This window comes from Amia ocellicauda, chromosome 3 (genome assembly GCF_036373705.1).
Source record: "Amia ocellicauda isolate fAmiCal2 chromosome 3, fAmiCal2.hap1, whole genome shotgun sequence".
NCBI lineage: Eukaryota > Metazoa > Chordata > Actinopteri > Amiiformes > Amiidae > Amia > Amia ocellicauda.
The window spans coordinates 37,987,821-38,010,662 of record NC_089852.1 but is presented as its reverse complement, the minus strand read 5'-3'; the positions used below and the strand labels follow the sequence as shown (position 1 = coordinate 38,010,662).

General features: G+C 40.8%; 1 protein-coding gene across 1 annotated transcript in view; it reads left to right on the top strand.

The window, feature by feature from the left end:
* Nucleotides 1-2,697: 2,697 nt before the first annotated feature.
* Nucleotides 2,698-22,842, top strand: part of pak1 (p21 protein (Cdc42/Rac)-activated kinase 1) — a 40,275-nt gene continuing 20,130 nt past the window's right edge. The window contains exon 1 of the mRNA XM_066699320.1: nucleotides 2,698-2,844. The gene's annotated coding sequence lies outside the window, so the exon portion shown is untranslated. The remainder of the gene's footprint in view (nucleotides 2,845-22,842) is intronic.

Here is a 22,842-nt window from a genome sequence, read left to right as displayed (position 1 = left end):
AAAGATGATCACTCAGAATAACTTTGTCATGATTTGCAGTCACCCTTCCCTCTAAGGGGACAAGTGGACCCAAACCATGCCAGGAAAATGCCCCTCACAGCATAACAGAGCCTCCGGACCCCCTCACTGTAGTGGTCAAGCAGTCAGGCCTGTACCGTTCTCTTGGTGTCCCACACATGCACTCGGCCCCTTGTTGAGAATATGGTGAAGGATGACTCATCTGACCAGATCACTTTTTTCCACATCTCTGTAGAGCAGTGCCTATGGTTTTTGCACTACTGAACTCTCCAATGTGCATTTGTCTTTGTAATGAGGGGTTTATGCACTGCAGCCCGACTATAATATCCCTCTCTGTGCAGTTCTCAACAGACTGTTCCTGCATCGACATTCTCAGTCACCTGGGAAAGAGTTGCTCTTCTGGTTTTCCTTACATAACCCAGTAATGCACGAGCATCACGGTCATGAATGTTCGCTTTCAACCACAATTTCCAACCCTATTTACTGAAGTCTTTCCCATAGATCAGGGGTTCCCAATGTCTGGTGATGGAGGGCCAATTTCCTGTGGTTGCATGGGATGGGAGGGCCTCAGTAGAAAATGAACCACCGATTTGATTTCCTATACATTTTTGTTAGGGAACATTTATTAACTTTAATTGTTGTTTTATTATTTCCCCCCAAATTACATGTGCAATTTGTAACAGAAAATTGCCATGAAGTGTAAAAATATAGTAAAGTTTCAGAAAAGGGGTGGTTGAAGGTTGGCTTTGGGGGGTCGCACCAAACATCCTTAAGGGACGCATTTGGCCCCCGGGCCACACTTTGGGAACCCCTACCATAGATGTAAATGCAGTTGTAACTTTAGTCACTGTTCCTATTAAAACACTAGTCAGTTGAGCAGTCTGTGACTGAAGCTCCTTCCCTTCGTGCCCCAATAATGACCCCTCTTTCAAAGTCACTTAGATCCTTTCTTGATGCAAAATCGAGGTCAACTGGTCAGCATTTGTATAGATGCCACAGAGCACGATAGGATGTTAATCGCTTAATTGTATCATGCAGTACACCTGTTTGGAGGCATCTGCATATGTTCCTCCACTCATTTATTATTCATTTGTTCTTGTTCTTGTTCTTCTTCTTTTTGAACAAACATTTAATCCTCCCAGGGCTTTTAACGCTAATGATACAAAACCTGCTTTAGTGATTCTTCCTTAAATACAATAGGTTGTTTGTGTCTTTTTACATGCTATCACTCAGTGTTATACATATACAACACAGTAATACATACACAACACATACAAGTTTCATTATGACCACTGGAATCAATTCATTCTCAAGATTTTTTATTAATTTAACTGAACGGCAACACTGACATGATACAATCCTGCAACTGATTAATACATTACAATATATATTTCTTATATAATTATTAGGGAGTAGTATAGTTAAATATAGTAAAATATGTATTAATTTTACATACGGCCACAGACCTGTACAAAAACTCAAACAAATAATAATAAGACATATAACACATATAAATGTTCTTATAATGTAAGAATAACACCTTCATTATAAACATATTTCTGAAAGTATAATAAACGAAAACATTATTTTTACATATCAAATTACATCCTACAGTATGGAAATGCAGAACATGCAATAAACAAAATATTGAGAACAATTTAAACATAAATAAAATGATGATTGTGTGTGGATTAACACTGAGAAAAGTAAGCTCTGACTGAAGCAGGTTTTGTTGCTTTGTAACTATTTCACAGTTATGGGACACAGTAAAGGACTAACAGTTAATATGTACCCAACTGTAACAGTATAGAGGTTTGTGTCCAGAAGATGGCAGCACAAGCAGAGTGAAAGTGTTTCCTGCAGTGTTACCAGACAATACTATATGTTTATGAATACAAATCTGTATAATAAATATATTAAATTATTATAATGCACATTTATGATGACAAGTATATTCTATGTCAGTGAGTCAGAAAAACATTAGGAAGAAATACAGATTTACCACCTGTTCAACCTTGCTTAGTAAAACTACACGCAGACCTAAACTGAGCTTTTTCTTGATTGTGTTTTTCACCACTGTGTTTGAAACCATTTTCTTTCAGAAAAACGTGCACCACGATGCATTTCGTACACGTAGGTAATCTGAACACACTTCAAACCATCCTGCACGGAGGAGGCTAGATATGAATTAAATACATTCAATATATACTCATCTTCATTGTGGGACCATTCCCATGTGACAAAGACCACAGCCTTTAGCAGCTCGGCATTGAATAATCCCAATCTGATTAATTGTCTTGAATTATAGGTTAATTGTGTTATAGCCTCCCTAGCGCCAGACATCCATGAAGTTAAGACTTAAAGCAAACAAGACCCATGCAGTTGATATCTGCATCTCACTTCAGTCCACCTGTGGCGGGTTTTTTTCCCCCCGAAGTGAACGTGTACCAGTTACGGTGACGTCATGTATAGCCTCCCTAAAAATGACGTCAGCGCGCCTCACGTCACCATCCACGATCCATGTCTCCGCTCCGAAGAGACGGGATCTTCCCCGGCAGGCCCCGCCCTCCTCGCCAGACGGACGGGAAGGGGGAGCAATGATAGCCCGGCGCCTCCCGGCGGTGGCCAGTGGCGGCCCGGCAGACGGCGTGCTGGGCGGGCGTTGCTATGTAGCAGGCTGCTGTGCGCTGACAATAGCCGGAGCCGGAGGGGTTGCGGGGAAAGAAAGGAGGGACCGGCGGCAGCGGAGCCCAGTGTGTGCATGAGTGAGAGCGACGGCGCCACAGAGCGGCTTGCGTTGCATTGCGTTGCTGAGGACAATTACAAGTGAGTATTTGCACTGGAAAACGGGACGCTTGTGATCCTTACTGGCCTCAGCTGGGCCACGGTGGGTGCTGTCTCACTGCCCCCCTGGGCGCCCGGCAGTGTTATACGAGCTGCCCGTGCCCTGCTATATCTGACCGGGCAGCGGCGGAGCAGTAGGGACCGGGCAGACTTGAGCCATTTTTCAGCGGTGTCTCCCGCAGAGCCAAGTCGTTTTCTTCATATAACTTTGCACACGTCAGACGTGTATTCTTCTCTGAAAGTCGGCAGCGGAGAGGAGTTGCGGCGTCTGCTTTGCATTTTGCGGCTACTGAGAAAGTGAATGTGGTCGCGTTGTGTAGCGCAGATCTGCAGGATCGCCGTGATCCCATTGGTGGAGCGGCGCAGAGCTGCAGACGTCTGCGCTGCATGGACGTGCCTGTGTGTACATGCATATATATATATATATATATGTGTGTGTGTGTGTGTGTTTTCTCTGCTGGGGTGATCATTGTTATTTTCATTTAAAATGGCAAGTTAATGATGGAATAGGCTACTTTCTTAAGCATATAGCAATACAATTATTAAAATAACCAGTGGCACTGTATAGCCTTATATATAATCATATGGTTTCAAACAAATATGCTTTTAGTTGAAATGGGCTGGCATTATTCGGAGTCGTTTACTTTGTGTTTAACGCGACCTGTAGGCGTTTTGGAGGCAGATCGATGCGAGTCAGCCCTTGATGCGGAGTCGGAGGTAGTGCTGGTTTTGTTGTTTGTAAATACTGTAGCTGGGGGCTGTTTCTGCAGTGAACCGTGGGATCCTGGTCAGGGAAGGATACAGTGTGTTGTTTCAAGGAAATGTAATTTGTCACAATGGGTGACTGATCGACACATTTTCAACAAATGATTAAATGTCTGTTCTTAATTTACTTTATTTCTGTGCTAGTGACCTAATTGTCCCATGGTGGTTGCCACTGTCTCCACCAGTTGTTTGGGACAGGCTATAGAAATGTGGTTTACAGGGAAACCTGTTACTTCGACTCTGTACCATTCCTTATTCAATAAGAGAGATTTAAACACTAACATTTGTATCAATGCGGAATATGCTGTACTGAGGTCTTACCTTTATAACTAATACAGTTTCTTATTTAAATATACTCCAATAAGTCAGGTACAGGTGGACTACATTTTATCTTATTGGTATTCTATTGATCTTTAAATATATTAATTAGCGTGAAGCCTCAAGTCTACAGTACACCCAGAGTGATTTGTACTTTTGTGTAAGTCTGTGATCTCTTTTTCCAATTTTCTTTATATACACACACACACACATTTGTCCAGTGTTTGAAACCAAAACTTATTCACATGTATCACTTTCTGCTGCTTCTATTCTTAACAGTACTTTCTGTATTGTGTTTTGCACTCTTTTATTTTCACTTTTATTTCATGACTGTTGCTGAGAAAACCAACATCCATTTGGTGACCGTAAAGGAACAATATACCATATTTACGTCATGTCCAGTGACTCTTTCATGTCACCATCATTTGCAACCGTTATTTTGAACGGTGATGTCATCAGCAGCTTTATTGTAATTGAGAGGATGGTTGTGCTTTTAAAAGCAAGTTACTGTGCTTCTCTGAAGAACTTAAATGCTATGATAAATATCCATCCTATACTTTAGTCCGTGCAGTGATTTGCACTTTAGCGGCTTTGCAATGCATTATCAATGGGTCGTCTTAATGGACCGTCGATCCTTAGCTTGTTATAATGGCCTGCAGAACAGACAGCCGTGTCAACGGCTGGTGGGATTTTCTCATTCAGGGTGGGCTCGGTCACAGTTCTAGCACTGTCATAATGGGCTGTCAAGTTTATACCTCTGTTTAACGTCCCACAGCTAAAAACAGTGATTAAACATCACTTTTAGATGATCTATAAGATATTAAAATGGCCCTCTCGTTGCACAGCAGTTCAACCCATTTCACGTTTTGCAACCCGCCGGCTTCTATGTATGCTGTCGCTCCCAGGCAGTCGCTGAATAATTCATGTCTGCCACCTTGGGAGAGTTTGAAAATATTATTCATTTTTGTGCTTCATCAGTGCAATTGCTATGGAAATGGGGGTGGGGTCTTGTTTATCCTGCTGGTGTCTTAGTAGAGCCCCCCGTCTGTTTGCGCTCGTGTGGCTCTGAGATCAGCTGTGCTTCTGGGATATGACCACATGCCCTTCTGAAGTTGATATAATGCAGGCTTGAGATGTTGATGGTCATTAGCGTCAAGGAGTGGTCAATCCCACGGCTATAATTTAATGTATAGTATAAGACTGGCGTTCTTGAGCACAGCAGTACACTTACTGAAGTGTGCCAGATATTAACTTGGAGGGGGAATTCGCAGTTGTTTGAAAACAGTTGGATGAGGGAGTGGTTGCTGTTTTATGATTTGAATTACATTTCCAGCATTGATTGTGGTGTGATGGTCAGGTTTACATTTTTATTTTCTTTGAATTGATTTGCTGACTGTGCCACCTGGCGATCTGGCTTGGTGACATATTGCCAAGTTACCTACCTGTTTCACCTGTACCTTGCAGCACAGAACACCGTGTTGTTGTTTGGTAACCGTTAAAACAACCACACAAACAAGCATGGTTAAACACTTACTAACCAAAATTGACAACAACATCATCAAGGTCAGACAAGGTATAAACAATTACCACATGGATACCGGTCTAGGTTTAAATGAGATGGATGATGCTTTACAGTATGGATAATCCCATATTTGCAATTAGACATTACTATGAATTTATCGAGAGAGGACAGAAATGTAAATTTCAGCAAACCAGAAATGTGCTAATTGCATAGTACTTGACAAGTTGCCATCTGTGGCAGCCTGTGGTCCTGGAGATGTTATGATGTCATCTTGAGGGTTTAAGTCCTGACTCTAGCAAACCTAAACTTTTTATACAGGTTTTGAAATACATTTTAATTCAAATGTATTTTTTAAATGATATTTTTACTTACATGTTTAGTTGGCATCTTGTAATGATGTATCCTCTGGAACAACTTTGAGGACTGTTGTTAGTCTGCTGACCAAAGATCAATAATCTTGGCTCTAAACAATTCTGTATTAATAGGGATAAATGGTGGGTGAGTAATGTCTATTTTTCCAGGATAAAAATAAGAATACAGTAATTTTGTCAGTGTAGGACTATCACCCAAGGCACATTGGCTGATTATAGAACTCTCAAATAAAAAATAAATATACTTGCTTTTAGATGTCACAGCTTTAGATTTAATTAAGTTCACATAGCAGAGAATGAGCAGTTTTGGAAGAAATTCAGCAACTGTGCATTCATGGAAAATATTCCAAATGTCATGTAAAGGTTATAATTGTCTTTGTGTGACTAATCCCAGAATATCAAGTGATCGTGTCACAGTCTGAAATTATGTGAGAACTCAGGTTAAGGAACAGCAACAATGCTTTTTATGTCTCGGTTGTAAGTGGTGAACTCCTGCTGAGTAGGCACTCTTGATGTTATTTTGGAAAAGAGTGGAATAGAGTAGACAGTCGAAAGGGTCGTGATTCCATTTCTCCTTTGGAACCAGGATCCCTTTGGTTTCTGATGATTACAGTGTAAATCATTGCAATAACCCCAATCACCGAATGTAGTGTGATCTGTTTCATGTGACGAATACTTATTGCTGAAAATTGATTAATTTGCTTTGTCAGCTTTCACACGTCGTCCATCCATCTGTTTTGTTCCGTTCTGTAGCATTCTAAAGTTCTTTGTGAAAGTGTTATTTCATTTGTCTTTTCTTCTGCCCCCCCCTCCAACTGTATCCCCAGTGAGAAGCAGTTTATTGGATGTGCCTTTTATTCGTTATGCAATACTAGTTTTCAGTAGTACCTTCCACCTCTGGCATGTCACAAGGAAAGAGAAGGACCCAACTGTATCCACTGTTCCACATAACTGCACTGCCTACTACTATATCTCTCAAAGCTGCATTTCCTGTTCTTTGATCTATAATCTGAATTGGGTAAGTGTTGTGGGTGATTTCTGTATTTGGGTGTGCAGTCCTTTTGTTTTAAGAGGTATCAGAGTTGGTACTGTCCAAGAGTAAGGTTCAGTCTCTGCACTGTGGCATAAAAGGACTTTTTTTAAATGAGTGGTGTGTTGGAGAGTAATCCAACAGGTTGATTTTATTTTAAGAGTTTAAGCATCATCTAATGTGTCCTGGTATACTCTGATGAAAATGAAAGTCTAATTTCTCTTAAAGGTGCTATGCTTTCTACGGGATAACATTCATGACGGAAAAACGGCTGTGATTCATCGACTCGGTAAACATCAATGTAGCCAGTGTGAGTGTGAGCCACAGTTATTGGTTATCAATGGGAGTCCCCTCAGTGCTGAATGTAAGTTTGCTAATGATCTTCCAGAAAGCTGACTCAGAGGCTGACCTTTGACCTATTGGCAGCACCTGCCACAGCTACACTGGCTCTGGGAATTGTGGGCGGTGAAGAGGAGTACAAACCTCACATCCCCTGACACCTTCACACAGTAGTGGAAATCAAAGACAAGCTGTTCACTGTCGACAGCAGGTAGATTATGCTTGTTTAAAATGCCAGTTTGCTGACCATTGTATCCAGTGAGACTTGCAGATTCCAGTCCCATCTGAATGAGCACAAGGATGCTAAGTCACATGATTGAGGTATCTCAAAGAGTAAGTGGCAGAAGTGCAAACTGTCTATTAAAAAGTCCCCTTCCTTAACTTCTTGACAATCGAGATGGAAAGACTGAAAGCGGAGGTCAAACGCCTCGGCTAATTGGAATGGCTGATCAGCTCTGTGCTTAGTGTTCAAAGCATGTGTTTGTGTGTGAGGAGAACAGGAGTGGAGCTGAGATCGCTGTGCTCGGGCAGTGGTTGCTTAGCTGCACACAATCTACAGGAGAAAATAAGTTACCTAGTGGAAAGCCAATTTAAGGGTCAAATTGCCAAAGAGCTGAGTTGCGAAGGTCAGATTTTCTTTTTTCCTCTTATTCCTGACAGGCTCATAGGAGAGACTGAGGTACAGATACAGTTCTGTAGAGTTTCCCCAGCATGCTCTCTAGAGATAAATGTGTGCTTAAGTGTAGTAGAAATGATCCTGCTTTTTATTGGCTTTTAATTTAATATTAAAGAATGACCTAAACCTTTAAAGAACCTTTGCTGTTTTGCATTTTTTAATAAAGCCTACAGTAAAGTTTATTAAAGTATGTTTCTTTATATACATATGTGTCCTGGTGTGAAGCAGGTGTTTTAGTTCTTATTTTCAGTTCCTTTGAATTAACTTGGTGAGAGTGATTTGGTGTTTGGTTGGGACGGGTGTAACTTTTTAGATGTTTATCTCTGACCTATCAAGTGCATCACAAAACTGTTGTTCACTTTGCAGTCTAGAGCATACTCTGTCACCAGATGAAACCCAAAATTATGAATATGACATGCATACAAATATGGATTAAAAAAAAAATGAAAACCACAATATATTTATGAAGTACAGAATATCATTTGGAACAACCAGCGTTAGTGGTAATCAGAACCAGTAATTCATAGCAGATGGGGTTTTTTCTTTTCCATACGGATGAAAGCCCACATTTTTCTCCTCTTTTAGATGGAGGATATTCTGAATGTATTGTGTTCGGACCTGAACACAAGGAATGCTTTTGTAATTATAATTTATGCTGTCTGAGTAACAAACACTGCAGACCCTGTTAGTTCTGGGCTTGGAGGTATAGGGCTCACACTGGTATTGTAGAAATCCCAGTAGAGACTTTTAGACCCTTGTGTCATGCGGTTTATCCTGTGCAATTACCAAATTCAAACAGGCTTGAAAGTGTTTTTTTGTTTTGTTTTTGTTTTAAAGAGTGCTTCAACGCAGGCCTGTGAGTTTCTGGGGGCCTGGGTGTAGGTGTGGAGACTTATTAAATCGATAGGCTTTGTTAACATCTTTGTCATGGAGCCAGTGTTTTGGCTTTCTTTTTTAACTGTGACACCCCATTAATCAGTGGGTTACTGTGCTCTTTGCTTTTCCTTTTCACAAGTATGATAAAGCACTTTGCTAAGTCATGTAGGAAGAGAATTGTCCCCCCCTTCTCTGCATAACCAATAGGACATCATGTCTCCTCAAGCAGAGTGGCTTTTAGCCTTTTTTGTTTTGTGTACATTTGCCACTAATAACCACTGAAAACTTCATTTTCTGTGACTCGTAAGTGTATCTGTAATGTTTAATAGGGAATCAATCCTTAGATCTGGTGGTTTGGAAAGTTGTTTGAGTTTCTGTTTAAATTAAATAATAATTGGAGAATACAATTAAAAAAAAAAAAGTTAAAGTAGCCTAGTCTTGTTGCTTGCATTTACGCATAAACATATCCTCAATGAAGAATTTAAAAGGGAATCCAAAAACCATCCACAATCGGCATATGTACACTGCCATATCTGATCCGCATCAAGTGCATCGTTAGTATTTGATCCTGCTCAGAAATGGCATTTGAAACGCTCAGTGATCGGATCAGATGTTTCTCTTAGGGAGATGGTACAGATCTGGATCGAATACATTGGTAGCATTTGATCCTGGAAGTGTGGATACTCAACCAGCTCAAGTCCCAGCATGCACTGCGGCAGCATTTCTTTTAAAGGCAGGCAACAAACCACCTTCACATCAGTGGAGCAGATAGGAGAACACTTCCCTACTTCCTGTGTTAAAATTAACACTTGTTATTTTATGTTAGCCAAAAATATATAACTGTATCTTTATTTAAAATGTTTTGGTTGCAAAACAATATGCAAGTGTGTTGGTTTTACTTGTTAGAATAATTCATAATGAGATAAAATTGAAGTTTTTGATATAGCTCTGTATTCTAAAAGACTAATTTAATATATGCATATAATTAAGTTTGGACTAATGGCAGTGTAAACGTACTTAATGGTCATTTTCAGCAATATTTTATCCTCTTTGCTAGTTTAAGCCAAAAGTTAGCCTATTTAATGTAACTCCTCAAGCTTGCAATGCTGTCTTTAGCCAACTGATTTCAGTAACACATAAAGGAATGCCCCACTGTCAACTGAGATAATAAATCTAGTTGATCTATAGAGTAAGCGCACTACCTGATCACCTAGCTTGTCAGGGACTGTGCTGGAGCAATCGACCACTTGAGTGACTTGAATAACGGAGCTGGCTATTCCTCTACCGCAGTCTCACAAAATAATCACAGCAAGAGCAGATTGGAGTGTCCCGTGGACCCTCATTTCAGAGGTATATTGGATAGATGTAATTGATTTCATAAGGGACGAGAACTGGACATATCATGTGAGGAGAGCAGGCTTGAATAGATACTGCTATAAAACCTGCTGGCAGCTGGTCCTTGAGGCCTGGAATTGGCAACACCTGGTCTAGAGGAACCCAGGGGCTGAGGTCACTGTAACCAGTTTGTTTACATTGCGAGTCCTGTTACACTTGGTAGGATCTCTAAAATAGGCATGAATGCACTCCACTAACGGCAATGGTCATTCATGATTAACAGCCTTGGTAATGGAGATGATATATGATAGACCTCTGTTATTTTCCATGGTTGTCTACTCAGTGTATGGTGGGGGGATAAAGAACAGAAAACCCATTTGTATTATGAACAGGGAAACTGCAAAAGTCAACATCTATTTTCCTCTTAAATAGTCCGAAAGCCACTCCTAGCATTTTGTGCGTGCATTATTAAATAGGCCGACGCCAGCATTCCCTGAGATTTATTCATCCCCCTTACTCTTAAGTTCGCAGTAAGTGCAGCTCGTTAAGTGTTATTAACGGAGAGAGCACTTCCCAGATGATGGGCTGCTGCGATGTACCCTGGACTGCGTGAAGTGTAGCTGTCAGTGCAGAAGTGTCTGAGGAAACAAACAAAGCACTCTTTGTGCTGCTGGGAGTCCTGAGAGGCCATCCATTGCTTTCTCTCAGAGCTGGGTTCGCGCAGGCCTTCACGGCGGTGTGGAAAGGGCGATTGCTTGCATGTGAGTGACTCTACCAGTGACGTGTAGTGAGGTAGAGCATGTGTCACTTCGAGAAGCACTTGGCAAGTTGAGATGGGTGCTTAGCGTCAGCTCTGAGTCAGACAGGAGTTCATGACAAGTCCTCAGGGACTCCCAACTCATCATTTATTTGAAGATCTACACTGCTTTACGTTGTATGCTTTTCACATCTTTCAGATTCTAGTTCAAATGAGGCTGGTTATGTTGGCACATTTCACAATAATGCTAGTTGACCATTGGGCTTCTTTGAGGACTGGCAGAGATCTCCTGCTTTAGGACACTTGCTGATGAACCAAATCTAAACCACACAGCTGATCTTTGATAGAAAAGGGAGGGAAGATATTTTTTTGTATGTTTTTTATTGCTGTTGCTGTTGGAAGTTGAAGCTGGAGAATTGTGGCTGCTTTAGAACTCACCGTTGTCAGTGTGTTTCTCTTGTCTGTATTGGTAGTGTGAAGTAGTCAGTCTATAGCTCTGCTCACTGTTTTCTTTTAAACTAATCTCTGAAAAGAAGATGAGGGTGGGGTTGGTGCTGTAAAGTGAAAGGGGGTGTATTTGGTTCATCCTCCCAAGGTCTGACCACAGCTAACAGGTGTAATGAAACTTGAAACTTTTTTTTTTTTAAGGGGAATTCCTGAAAGCATTTAACAAGGCCTACCTTAGGAAACCAAGGGACCTTCAAACAGAGTGGCTCATCAGAGAGAGCTCATTTGAGTGTGTTTTGTGGTAGGAGGAAAAAATAAATAAAAAGACCTTGGCAGTAAATTCCAAGCTGTTCCAGAAAGTTGATCGGTCTAGGGGTGTGAAAAGTCAAACTATCTTGTAATTTCAAGTGTGTTGGTCTGTATGAATAATCGTCTGAGTTACCTTTAGCAAACAAGTCATGAGGTGTATGTGAAAACGCGTGGCAAGAAGTACATTATTCAGAGATGTCTAATGAGAGAACAAAAAGTCGGTTGCTATGTGTGTTTTTTGGATACGTATGTACTTCTATTTTCGTTTCCTGATGCAACATTTTCCAGTCTGGTATGTAATTTGCAAAGGTTATAATATGGAATGCAACCATGAAAGGCTTTGCAGTATGGGTTTGGTCCACTGTAATGATAATTGCTTTATCTGTAACAACGTAATCACTTTCCCTGGTATTTCAAAAACCAAAGCTACGCAAAAAACAACCATTCAAAATCCAAAGTTACCCACCAGAGGGAATTATAGTATGAAACCAAATCTTAGTTTTTATTCCCTGCAGCTCAAATTCATTGACAACCTCCAGACAATCTCGACATATCAATGCCAACATTTCCCAAGTCCTGAGGTCACTTTAAGTCACTTTTTCCGCTCTGTGTTTTGGTAGGTAGTGTACAGGACTCCTAAAGAGACCCAAGGGGAGAAGCAAATGCTATCGATCCCAGCCTGCTCCTTTGTGCTGTCACGTTCACAAGTGTGTAACAGTATCCAGGTGTAGGGGAAGTGACCCAATTAAGCCCACGTACCATATAAGCCCACTTGCTCTTTTATTTTGAAATACAAAAAAAGACAGGACATTTTAGAAGAATTATCTGTTTCAGAGTAAATGCACAAAATTGTTACTTTTATTTGGAGCCAATAACATTTTGTGTTCTTGAGTTATGTATGACTTTGTGCTGCCATTGTGCAGCACCCCAAAACTTTGCTTTATGAGGGGCCATTTGTCTGGAATTTGGTGACCAAACTAGGTGAATATTGATAAGAATTATTTATTAATCTCTTAATTTTATCAAATAAAACCTTATATGATGGATTTGCTTTGTATTTAAAAGCACTATTTTGTATTTGAAAATATAGATTTCATGAGTTTCCGGAGCGGGCGCGGGACACTGTCAGAATGATGGTCACAGATAGATGCAGTAGAACAGCAAAAATTGAGAAGCTGTTTATGGCAATAGTAAATTTAAATATTTTAAACAATATTTAATATTCTATCAATTATTATAATCTTAAAATGTGATTGTTTTTTCATATGGGCTTAAAAGGAACAGTGCCCTTGAAATCCTATATTAGCACATGGCTTTAAAGCAGAATCATTATTTAATTTGTTCTACCAACAATAAACATGGTCTAAGTTGTAAAAACATTGTATTAATTATGAAGATAGTACATGTTTACATTAACTTGATATAAAATTATTGACATTAATTTCCCATGGACCACTGTTCTTAATAAGCCCAGTACCCATTGTACCTCATATTAAAAAAGCCTAAAATGAATTAATATTACTCAGAATACATGAACTTACCTTATTTTCATTATGGGGACAAAATGGGTAGGCAGAGTATTTTGAGAAGCTGTTGACAAAGATCTTTGACATGGGACTGCCAAGAGTTTACATTTTTGACAGTCAGGCACCTGTGACCAAGGCCAGAGAAAATGGGGTTGTGCTTCTCTGGCTCCCATCTCACCTCACCCACATCCTCCAGCCACTGGACAAGACAGTGTTTGGTGAAGTCAAAAGTAAGGATGCACCAATATGAAAATTCTGCACCAATACCGATATCTGATATTTTCCTATTGTTTATTGACCTATAGAACGAGAGAAGGTTGAAAAGGAACTGTATTGCAGTTTGTATGCGTCACTCATATTTTGTTAAAAGTACACGACTAAAATGGAACAAATCGGATGCTTATTTAGACGCAATAAAAGCCGCACCATCAGACAGAAATATCGTCCAGAAATTCAGCCCATTTTAAAGCAATCGGCCAATAGCTGATAATCATAATCATAATCGGTGGCTGATTGATCGCTGCATCCCTAGTCAAAAGGTAATGGAGGAAAGGCCTGCACTGCCATTCTCATGTTAGCAGGGACAACATTTGAAAGGAGGAATTCCATGTGAAACTTGATGTGCTTTCCACGGCTCTCGAACCAGAGAACATCGGTGGCTTTGAGAGCACTGGAATATTCCCCTTGAGCCAGAGCCAGGTGGACAGACAAATCCACAAATGTGTCTACAACTTATGCTCCTTTTTCTGAAGCACCTGTGCAGACTTCCACAGCCCCAACAGCCCCGGCCCTTACTTAGATTTTCGTGGGCTAAACCTCCGATCGATGCGCGCACACTGCTGTTTTTGTTCGCTGTGGTTGCTTCAGTTTCAAATTAAAGTGGATAACCTGTTATTATGAGGAAGGCAAGCGGGCGTTTTGCAGGGACAGACAGTCGCGCTGTCATTTATTGAGGGGAATGTTGGGGTGTGGAGGGGGAGCTGGTGTCTGTTCATGTGTGCAGTTTTCAGTCTAATAAGATGACATTGAAACTGAGGGGTTGAAGTTCAATTTTTAGGTCTTTGAAACTGCCTTCTGAAAAATTATAATTTATAACTTTTTAATTTTATTTTCTGTCTCTCCTCTCCTAATAGATATAATTCTGTGAAGCCCTATCTCTGGCAGCTTTTTGCATATTGTCTGTGGGTAACATTCATTAGAAAACGTGTAATGACATTAACGTGTCGGGCTGCTGTAACAAATGCATTTGCAACTTGATGCAAATCCACCTTTTACGCCGCCTGTCTGTTCCCTCGCTCAGTGCACTCTGGGTCTGTGGAGCTGCTCAGCCGTCACTGCTGGAATAATGTCTCCTGCAGCAAAGGGAGCAAAATTGATATCATTTGTGTGTACAGTTGTGATCAATTGGCTGTTTACATTATTACATTATTTGTCATGGGAGAGTTATCTATCCTGCCCACACCCCTGCTGTGAAAAGCTGAGAAACCCCAAGTGAGGGACAAAGACTGCGTGATTTTCCTAAACTAACATGTTATTTTGTGTCCAATAGATTACATTCACCAGACTAGACATGGTATGCATGACCTTCTCCTAATTATTGCATTTCATGTGGAAGGACTTGTCTGCAGTCAGAATTATGCTTATGTCGTAAAAAATGTGATTTGATGAACCAGTAATTTTTCCTACTAAAGCAAATATTGAATTGGTTTGCTTCAGGATTTAAGTTCCGGATACAGTCTCTGCAGGTCTTTCTTGAGCATGAATTTCAGGATGAGTACAAAGGTCTACGTTTGTGGGAAATTCATAGCTGTGTGTAAGAGAACAATGCTGCTCTTGTGATGAAAACGGGCGTGGAAAGGGTTAACGTTCTGGCAGCACGTGTGTCAGTGATACTGTTGAGGGCTGGATGTGCGGTGATTGAACGGTAAATAGATGAAGTGTTATTCCTCATCTGCGTGATACTTACTGTCACAGTTTATATATTGTGATGCATTACCAGAAGCAGGAGGCGATGCACGCAGACAGAGGAGCATTCTTTCTCTGAGCCTTTTATCTCGTGGCACAGATCGTGAAACACCCTGTTTGGATGGTGCTGCAGCACCGCACAGCCCAAACGCTATCCTGGCCTGGAAAATAATTGCATCCTTTGTGCCTCTAGTGTATTGTTGCGTCAGTAAAGGAAGCAGACACCAAGTTTGTGTTCGGGGATTTAAGATCTATCAGTCTGGAGCTCTGAAAAGAAGAGAAGAATATTTTATATATATATATATATATATATATATATATATATATATGTAAAATATTTTTAACATGGTTTCCAGTAAACTACTCTCCTGCACTGTCATCTACGGTTCTTCTTTCTGCAGTGTTGCATGACAATTCTGTGACCTAATAAGGTGTGTTTTGAATACACATTGATTGTTATCCTTCTACATGGTTTGATAAAGGTTCTCACCAAATGAATGAGTAATAATTGAGGATGTTTGCGTACATTTGTGGTAGAGCCTGACAAAAGGATTTGAATTGTGATTCCTAGGAGCTGAAACGGATACATCACAGATTCCTGTTACATTGACCACTACTACACGAGGTGGAGGACAGATTATTCAAATGAAGCAATGTGGGGAGAGTTTTTTTTTCTCTCCTGTCAGGTGAAACAGGACAGTGCTGACTAATCTGTACCAACTCTTTAAGCTCTTCTTGAGTTCTCCATGATCCATGGCTCTCTGAATCCCTCCCAAAAAACCCAATCGGAACTGCCAACCAATCCCTTCCTGCTTTGTGACTTCAGGAGTGTTCAGTTGGGTTCCCCAGCTACACTATTGATGACCCTGCTTGGCTGTGTGTTGTCCATTTGTTTTTGACTCCCTCTCCCTCAGTGGCTGCAGCTTCCATGTGGAAGAAAATCTGTGAATCCCCCTCCTCACCCCCCTGTCTCTGTGGATTTGAAACAGCAGGTGAATGGTGTCTGCCTTCATGCCACAAAGCTTTTTTCCGGACCCATTTAAATGCAAATTGGCCTTGCCTTCTTTAACACCATCTGCCGTCCCCCAGCACCGCAGGGCTCTAACACCACCTAGCCTCTCCTACAGCAGACGGCGCAGACCTCTCTTCAGCTGTAGGGCCCAACGCAGGGTGCAGGCAGCTCCCACAGTCCCGGGCCCTGAGTAATTGATGAATTCACAAAAATCAGCTGTTGGGTGAGGAGATGCGTAAGTAATGTGCTGCAAGGTCCTGAACGGGCAAGAGCGCCTTTCCTGACACACACAGCCAAATCACTGTTGCCTACGCAGTGCACAGCAACAGCATGCGATTTTTTTATTTTTCCTTTCCTCCGTATTTCTGTGGGGTTGTGATTTTCCATGACCTATTTTTTCCTTTTTTTTTTTTTTTTTCCTCACTTTCAAAATCCTGTACATTGGCCACCTGAGGCAGCAAACTGTTAAGGTTTATGTGCTTGAAAGCGTCTGACAGGAGACTTTGTGGTTACACATGTGGACATCAGTCAGTGGGTGATGTCTTCATGTGCTTGTCTTCATGGTTTTGTCCGTAGCTCAATCAGAACCAGGTTTGATTGAATCAAGATCAAATCTGGTTGACTGGCTTACCCCAGTCATGACACTGTCTGCTTCAATGTGGTTTTTATGCTTCTTTATTTAATTACATTTTTTACTTTTGAGGTTTGTTTCCATCTGTGTGTGAATCAAGTGAACTAGTAACAAAATTCTTTTAAGTCTGTTTGTGGAACCTATAAAACATTGTTAAATCGTTGAGATGTGTAGCTTTTGCTGTGTGTGCATGCGTGGGATATTTCCTGTATTTCATGAAATTTGAAGAAAGGGAATATAACTGCAAACTAACTGATATCAGACTCCTGAAAAACATAGACTGAAATCCTGTAGATTTCTGTAGCTAAAATTATTATAAGATGAGATGTAGTCTATTAACATTTCTTTAATTTGTTTTGTTGGAAGCTGCAGACAGAGTAATGATCCCACTTTGGGGATCAGTTGAGAGCGGTAGGCTGGTGTATCAGAGAATTCAGGTCGTTGGCCTAAAATATGCTAAGATATACATTTGAAGTTTGTCGCCCCTTCCCCTCCTCCTCCGGCAGGGACTCATTAACATGTAGATAATCGTGTTTTTTTTTTTTTTATCTGCAACAAGCAGACCTTTGCAGACAATGTAAGTTTTCTTTATTGAAACTTCATTCAAAAAGGAACACAGCTTTCGGGTATTTCTTTTTTCTTTTTTTCCCTTTCTTTCCCCCCCCTCCCTCTCCTCAGAAGGTTCTGGTTAGATTACTTATTGTGTTGCTGGCTTTGTACATCAAAATTGAATGTAACGGTCGGGCTGTAGTGCACATTAGTGAAGGCACCGTGTCTGAGCATTATACCTCGACTTCAAATAAGAATGATTCCGCAGGCCAGGGCCAGATTCGGTATTTCAGCTGAAAAAGGACGCAGAGATGAACATTCATGCAGGGGATTGCCAATTCACAGCACACCTCGCATAAATGTCCATTGCTCTACATTCATTTGATACTTGTGTATTTTCTTTGGTCCCTCGATACAGAAAGAACAGGCTCAGATCAGTGTAGTCGACCGCCTCTTGACAGTAAGAGAAATCGTTCCCTTTTTATTGCATTCTCATTATTATTTGTAGTGACGGACGTTTACAATGCTTAGTTAAACATTAGCCTGCGTGTGTTTTTGACCTCTCCCCACTGCATACAAAGTTTCATATAAGCTTGAGATTCCCAATGCACTCCTCCTCACATTTTCACAGTGTCGACCTTGAATTCACTTGAGTCTTATCTCATCGATTCCACGTTGCCACCTGGAGTTCGCAGGCCGAGTTGTGTGTTAGAGAGAGTCTGAGTTTGAGACCATGTGTGATTTGCCTTTTTTAATGGTGAATGAGCACTTCCTGATCCAGTGTTTATTTATTTTGATCTATCGATGTTCCTCAGGTGAAGAAGCGGGGGGTCAGAGTTGAACGACAGGGAAATGGGATGGGGGGAGGTAAGGGTGCAGAAGAATGTTGCAGTAGACTGTGGAAAACCACACATGATTAACGTCTGTTAAGGGAACAACACTTTGCTACTGACTGATTTATTATTTTGTCCAGCAGAAAAGTGGTTAAACACACCCCTGCGCTTTTAAGGGAACTGAAACTCTTCTTAACTGCAACTACTACACCGGTTTCTGTTTGAATGAGCAAAAAGGAAGGCACTTCCAAGTTCCTGGAATTCCTTTAGCTGTACAAAACTATAGAGATCTTGTTCAGGTTTTTTTTTTTTGTGGCCTCTTACGTTGTAGGCCGAAACGTGTCAAAGCTCACTACACATTCTGCCAGGCCTGCAGCTACTATATTCATAATCGGCTAACTGCGGAGCTTTTACAAAGAGCAAACCTGGTGGGGCCTGGATCTGTGCCATTTATTCAGCAACGTCTACATAAGATCATGCCTGTCACCCTATATTTGTTTTTGTGGGTGAAGGCGCTTTAAAGCTTGAAACCAAGCAAATGGCCTAAAAATAATAAGCATTAAATAAGTGAACTGTGAGAGGTGTAAACTAATTTTATTCACTCATAATCAACTGACGATGTGTCTACAGCAGTTACAGCAAACCGTGCCTGTCAATCCTTTTTTTTTTTTTTTTTTTTTTTTTTTTTTTTTAATGCAAAGTTCTTGTGTTGCTTTGTTGGCAACTTGAGGCCGGGGAAGACAAATAAATAAGACTTGGCTGGTTGAGGCATGATGACGGAGGCATTTCTACTGACAGTACAGATTAATTCTCCAGCTCCCTACCCCCTACTCACACTCGCATTGTGGAAGAACCACAATGTGCAGAAATGCTAGGGCCCTTCCAATAAACCTAATTAACCATTTCACTGTTCTGAGACGTGGCTAAATCATGGTTTGCAGAAATGTGACTTTGAAAGCCTGACTGCCTGGGCCGTTGCCCCAGTGAAGTGACTAATGCCAGCTCGGTCTTACCAGCAACATGCATGTCATGCAGAAATAATGCAGAGAAATATGCAGTGGGCAGTGAAGTACAGGAATAGGCTGAAGTTTGTACTGTTTGGCACTAAGACTGTGTGTAGGAATCGGAAATTAACTATCTTTATTTTTCCTCTTGCTGTTGTGAGCTGTATTAAAAAAAAAAAAAGTTTTCACCAGCTTCTGTTAGTATGCCACTCTTTTTTTCCTACCCCACCAGTCCAATCAAAGCTCTGTCAAGAATAAATAATTAACTTGGTTTAAAATATTAGTTTTTAATTGAGTATTTGAAAAACTGAAATTCTTTCCTTCTGTGACCAGGAAATGACTGCACAGTTTTTTCTCCCCCCACCTAATTTTATTTTCATGCTCTGATTATGCCTGGAAAAGTGTTTTAATTGTAGAGACACACAGGGAAGCCTGGTTCTCTTGCGCAAATGAGAACAGCGGTCTAGTGAAGTAAAAACTGTGAATCCCCAGCTGGTTTCTGGATCGAGTGCACAGCTTTATTGAATGTTTGCTGAGATTTCTATGCGTACCACTGCTTTGGGGATTAAAGGGGATATAAGTGGTATTCGTTTCTGTTTGGAAAAATATATATTTCTTATTACTTTTAAGCTAAAAATATATAGTAGTGATTTATTAAAAACCGGTCAAAGAATACAGCAGCTGAGGTTTTAAGATCACTTCTTTTGTAGAACTGGAAGTCACATTTGCAGGGTGCGAATACAAATCTGAATTCTCCATGGTCTCACAAGCAGGAACTCTTAATTAGGTAGGTTATAACCAAGTGATTAGCTTATTTACTGTGCTCGCCTGTGGTAGGCCTGACAGGGAAACATAAATTATGAAGAAACGGAAGCATGATTTGCAAGTAATGCATCTGATTTAAAAATGTGTGGTTAATGAGCAATAATTTATTTCACTTTTGCAGCATGGTCCTTGCAAAGCACAGCAGTCTTTAACTGTCACGTGATGGTGGAATACTTTATCTTATCTTGTGGATTTAGTTTGTGACTGAATATATCTAAAAATAAAGCCTGTGTTTCACTTTGTTGTCTTCTGTAGGTGATCTCTTTTACTTCACCTTAACTTTCCTTTCTTGTTGCATTTACTAACCATCAGACATTGTGGGGAAATCTCACTTATCGAGTCCAGCGAGTAAGAAGTTAACCAATGGCGCTCTCATAATGGAAATTAATCTCCTCAAGTCTCACTGTGTTGTCGTGTGTCAGTATGATTTAGAAAACGGCAGGAGCCTCCGCAATCCTGGGATCGGTTCCACTGTATCCAACTGCAGATAATCTGTTCTTTTTTTAACCCTGGTTTCACAAGCAGTTAGGTGAAATGTGTCAAAGCTGCAAACTCGTTCTGTCAGGGCTGAAGCGTCTTTACAGTTGGAATCTTATTAAAAGAGGGAGGGCTTTGCAATGAACAAATCTGTTTTTGTCTTCTATTGTACATACCATCTGTGTCTCTACCCATATATTATATTTTGTCTGCAACTTGTCAGGGTTTGCATCCTAACATGACTAAAACGGCTGCTGTTATGTCCAGAGGCGCCTAATCTCGCAGTTGCAGATAAAAATGTGATGAATACCAGAAGAGATCTGCTATAAATATACAGTAGAAGGTGTAAGGCCCATTTGTGACCGTAATGAAACCTTGCAAATCTGTTTTCTGAAGTTAGTGTTTTTAGATCTATAAAATGGAATGAATTTAATCGATGCTGACCGTATGCTGGTGTCCAACATATCATGGACTTACACACAAGCCATCTTTTACTGTGCATTCTCTTGGCTTGGTTTCTGCCTCACTTTTTTTAAGCAGTTTGTCTTGTGGTGATCTGTGGTTTGAGCTAAAAACCATAGTACTGCTCTCTTTATTTCCCCCTGCTCATGTCAGCCTTTCATTTATTGATCAGCGTGTCCTACAGAGCTGAACGCCTCCCATTGCCAACCTTGCTTAAAATTAAGTTAATTTCACTGGTGTGGGGACAGGTGCTAAAATGAGCAGTGGCTGGTTGGAACAGGAGAGAACCTGTATCTCAGCAGGGAGTCAGAAAGAGATGCTTCCCAGGCAACAAGTCACATTTTCAGACGAGGCTGACCCAAAATGGACCGTATTATTGACGCTCTAGGGTTTTCACAGTTGAGAGCATCCCAATCTTCAGTCCTGCTAAACATGAGGAAAGCCAAATGGACATACGACCACCCTTCTCCTACCTCTTTTCTTGTGTGCAAAGCCCTGCCGAATGCATTCTTTCGCTCCACTTTTACACCCCTCAAAAGAGACGGCGTGTGGTGTAGGGTTAAAAAGCCCCTGGGGGCAAATGCTTCTTTAGAATTTGGGACAGTTGGGATTCTTGAGGCATTCCAGCAGTGCCAAAATAAGCAAACTAGATGGCATATGCTCCATAAATAAAAATCCCATCTGACACGAGCACATTTGCTGCAGGAGGTGGTAACCACCGGAGGCTATGCTAAGTCAAGGTGGCGTTATTCTGACAACAGTGCTTTCAATACACAGTGTTTAATGAGAGAACATTGTAATTTGCGCATTTGGCACATATCTATAATAAGAGCTGACATTTAATTCCCTACCTTTGACCTATTTCTAAGTACACCTGCAATGATTTAAACTAGTTTACCAACTTATGATACAAAGATGAATCCGGCATTACACAAAGATCTATCCACTTAAATATCCATGTTGGCATCCTTGTCTATATATTAACTATGCAACTGCAAAATATCCTGTGATAGAAGAAGCAGGGAGGCTTGAAATCAATCTGAACTGCGGCACAAAGGGGATAACTTAGTCAGCTTTACGTACCGGCGAAAGTGAAAGTAATGGGACTGAAGAGAGCGGGGTGCTAGGGGCGATAGGACAGCTCTCTGGGCCGGCTCCTTTGACACGATCTGTGACTGATAACCTCAGCAGCTGCTTGCAAGACAGTGGTGGTATAAAGATCTTCTGAAACCATTATGGTCTGCACAATACTAATCTGACATTTCCATCAAGTCCGTTTTATAGAGAACTACAATTGAGCACTTCCACTTTAGGGGATGTTGACTTCTGTATTTTGACACACTGTCTATACATCGAATTGTACAGACTGCAGGGCAGGCCTCATTGGATTGGGGCCACATACTGTGACTGTTTCTTAGGTACCTTATTATAGGTTATTGTCTGGTCTTGCTACATAATTCCTCTAATATTGCTGAGTACGATAGTCTGCTACTGATGAACACTCATAGTTGGCAAGGTTTAGAAACGGTCCTATTCATTTTGTCTTTGGGAAACAAATAGTTGTACAATAATAACTTACATGAATACACAATGAGGTTGTCTACTGTCCTGTTCTGGTGAAAATGGACTGGACTGTGTGCTCATCAGGCATTTAGGGCTTTAAGGTTAAAACTGAATGCGGTACAGAAGTTGACAACAATGGACCTGGCAGGAGAGCCAGACAGTGTGTTTATGTTGCCGGTGAAAACAAATGCCTTGTTAGTCACTTCTGTTGCAGACATGTGACTGCAAGTGAACATGGTGCCCCAGTCTCTCCCTTTGAAACTGCAACCGATGAATAACTCGGAAGGAAGTGTCTGACAACTACCAAATGGTATCGGTGTCTTTGTTAGAGTTTCTTTTAATGGTCAACAGCTTTTGAAAATAAACATCCGAGGAAAGATTAAGAAAT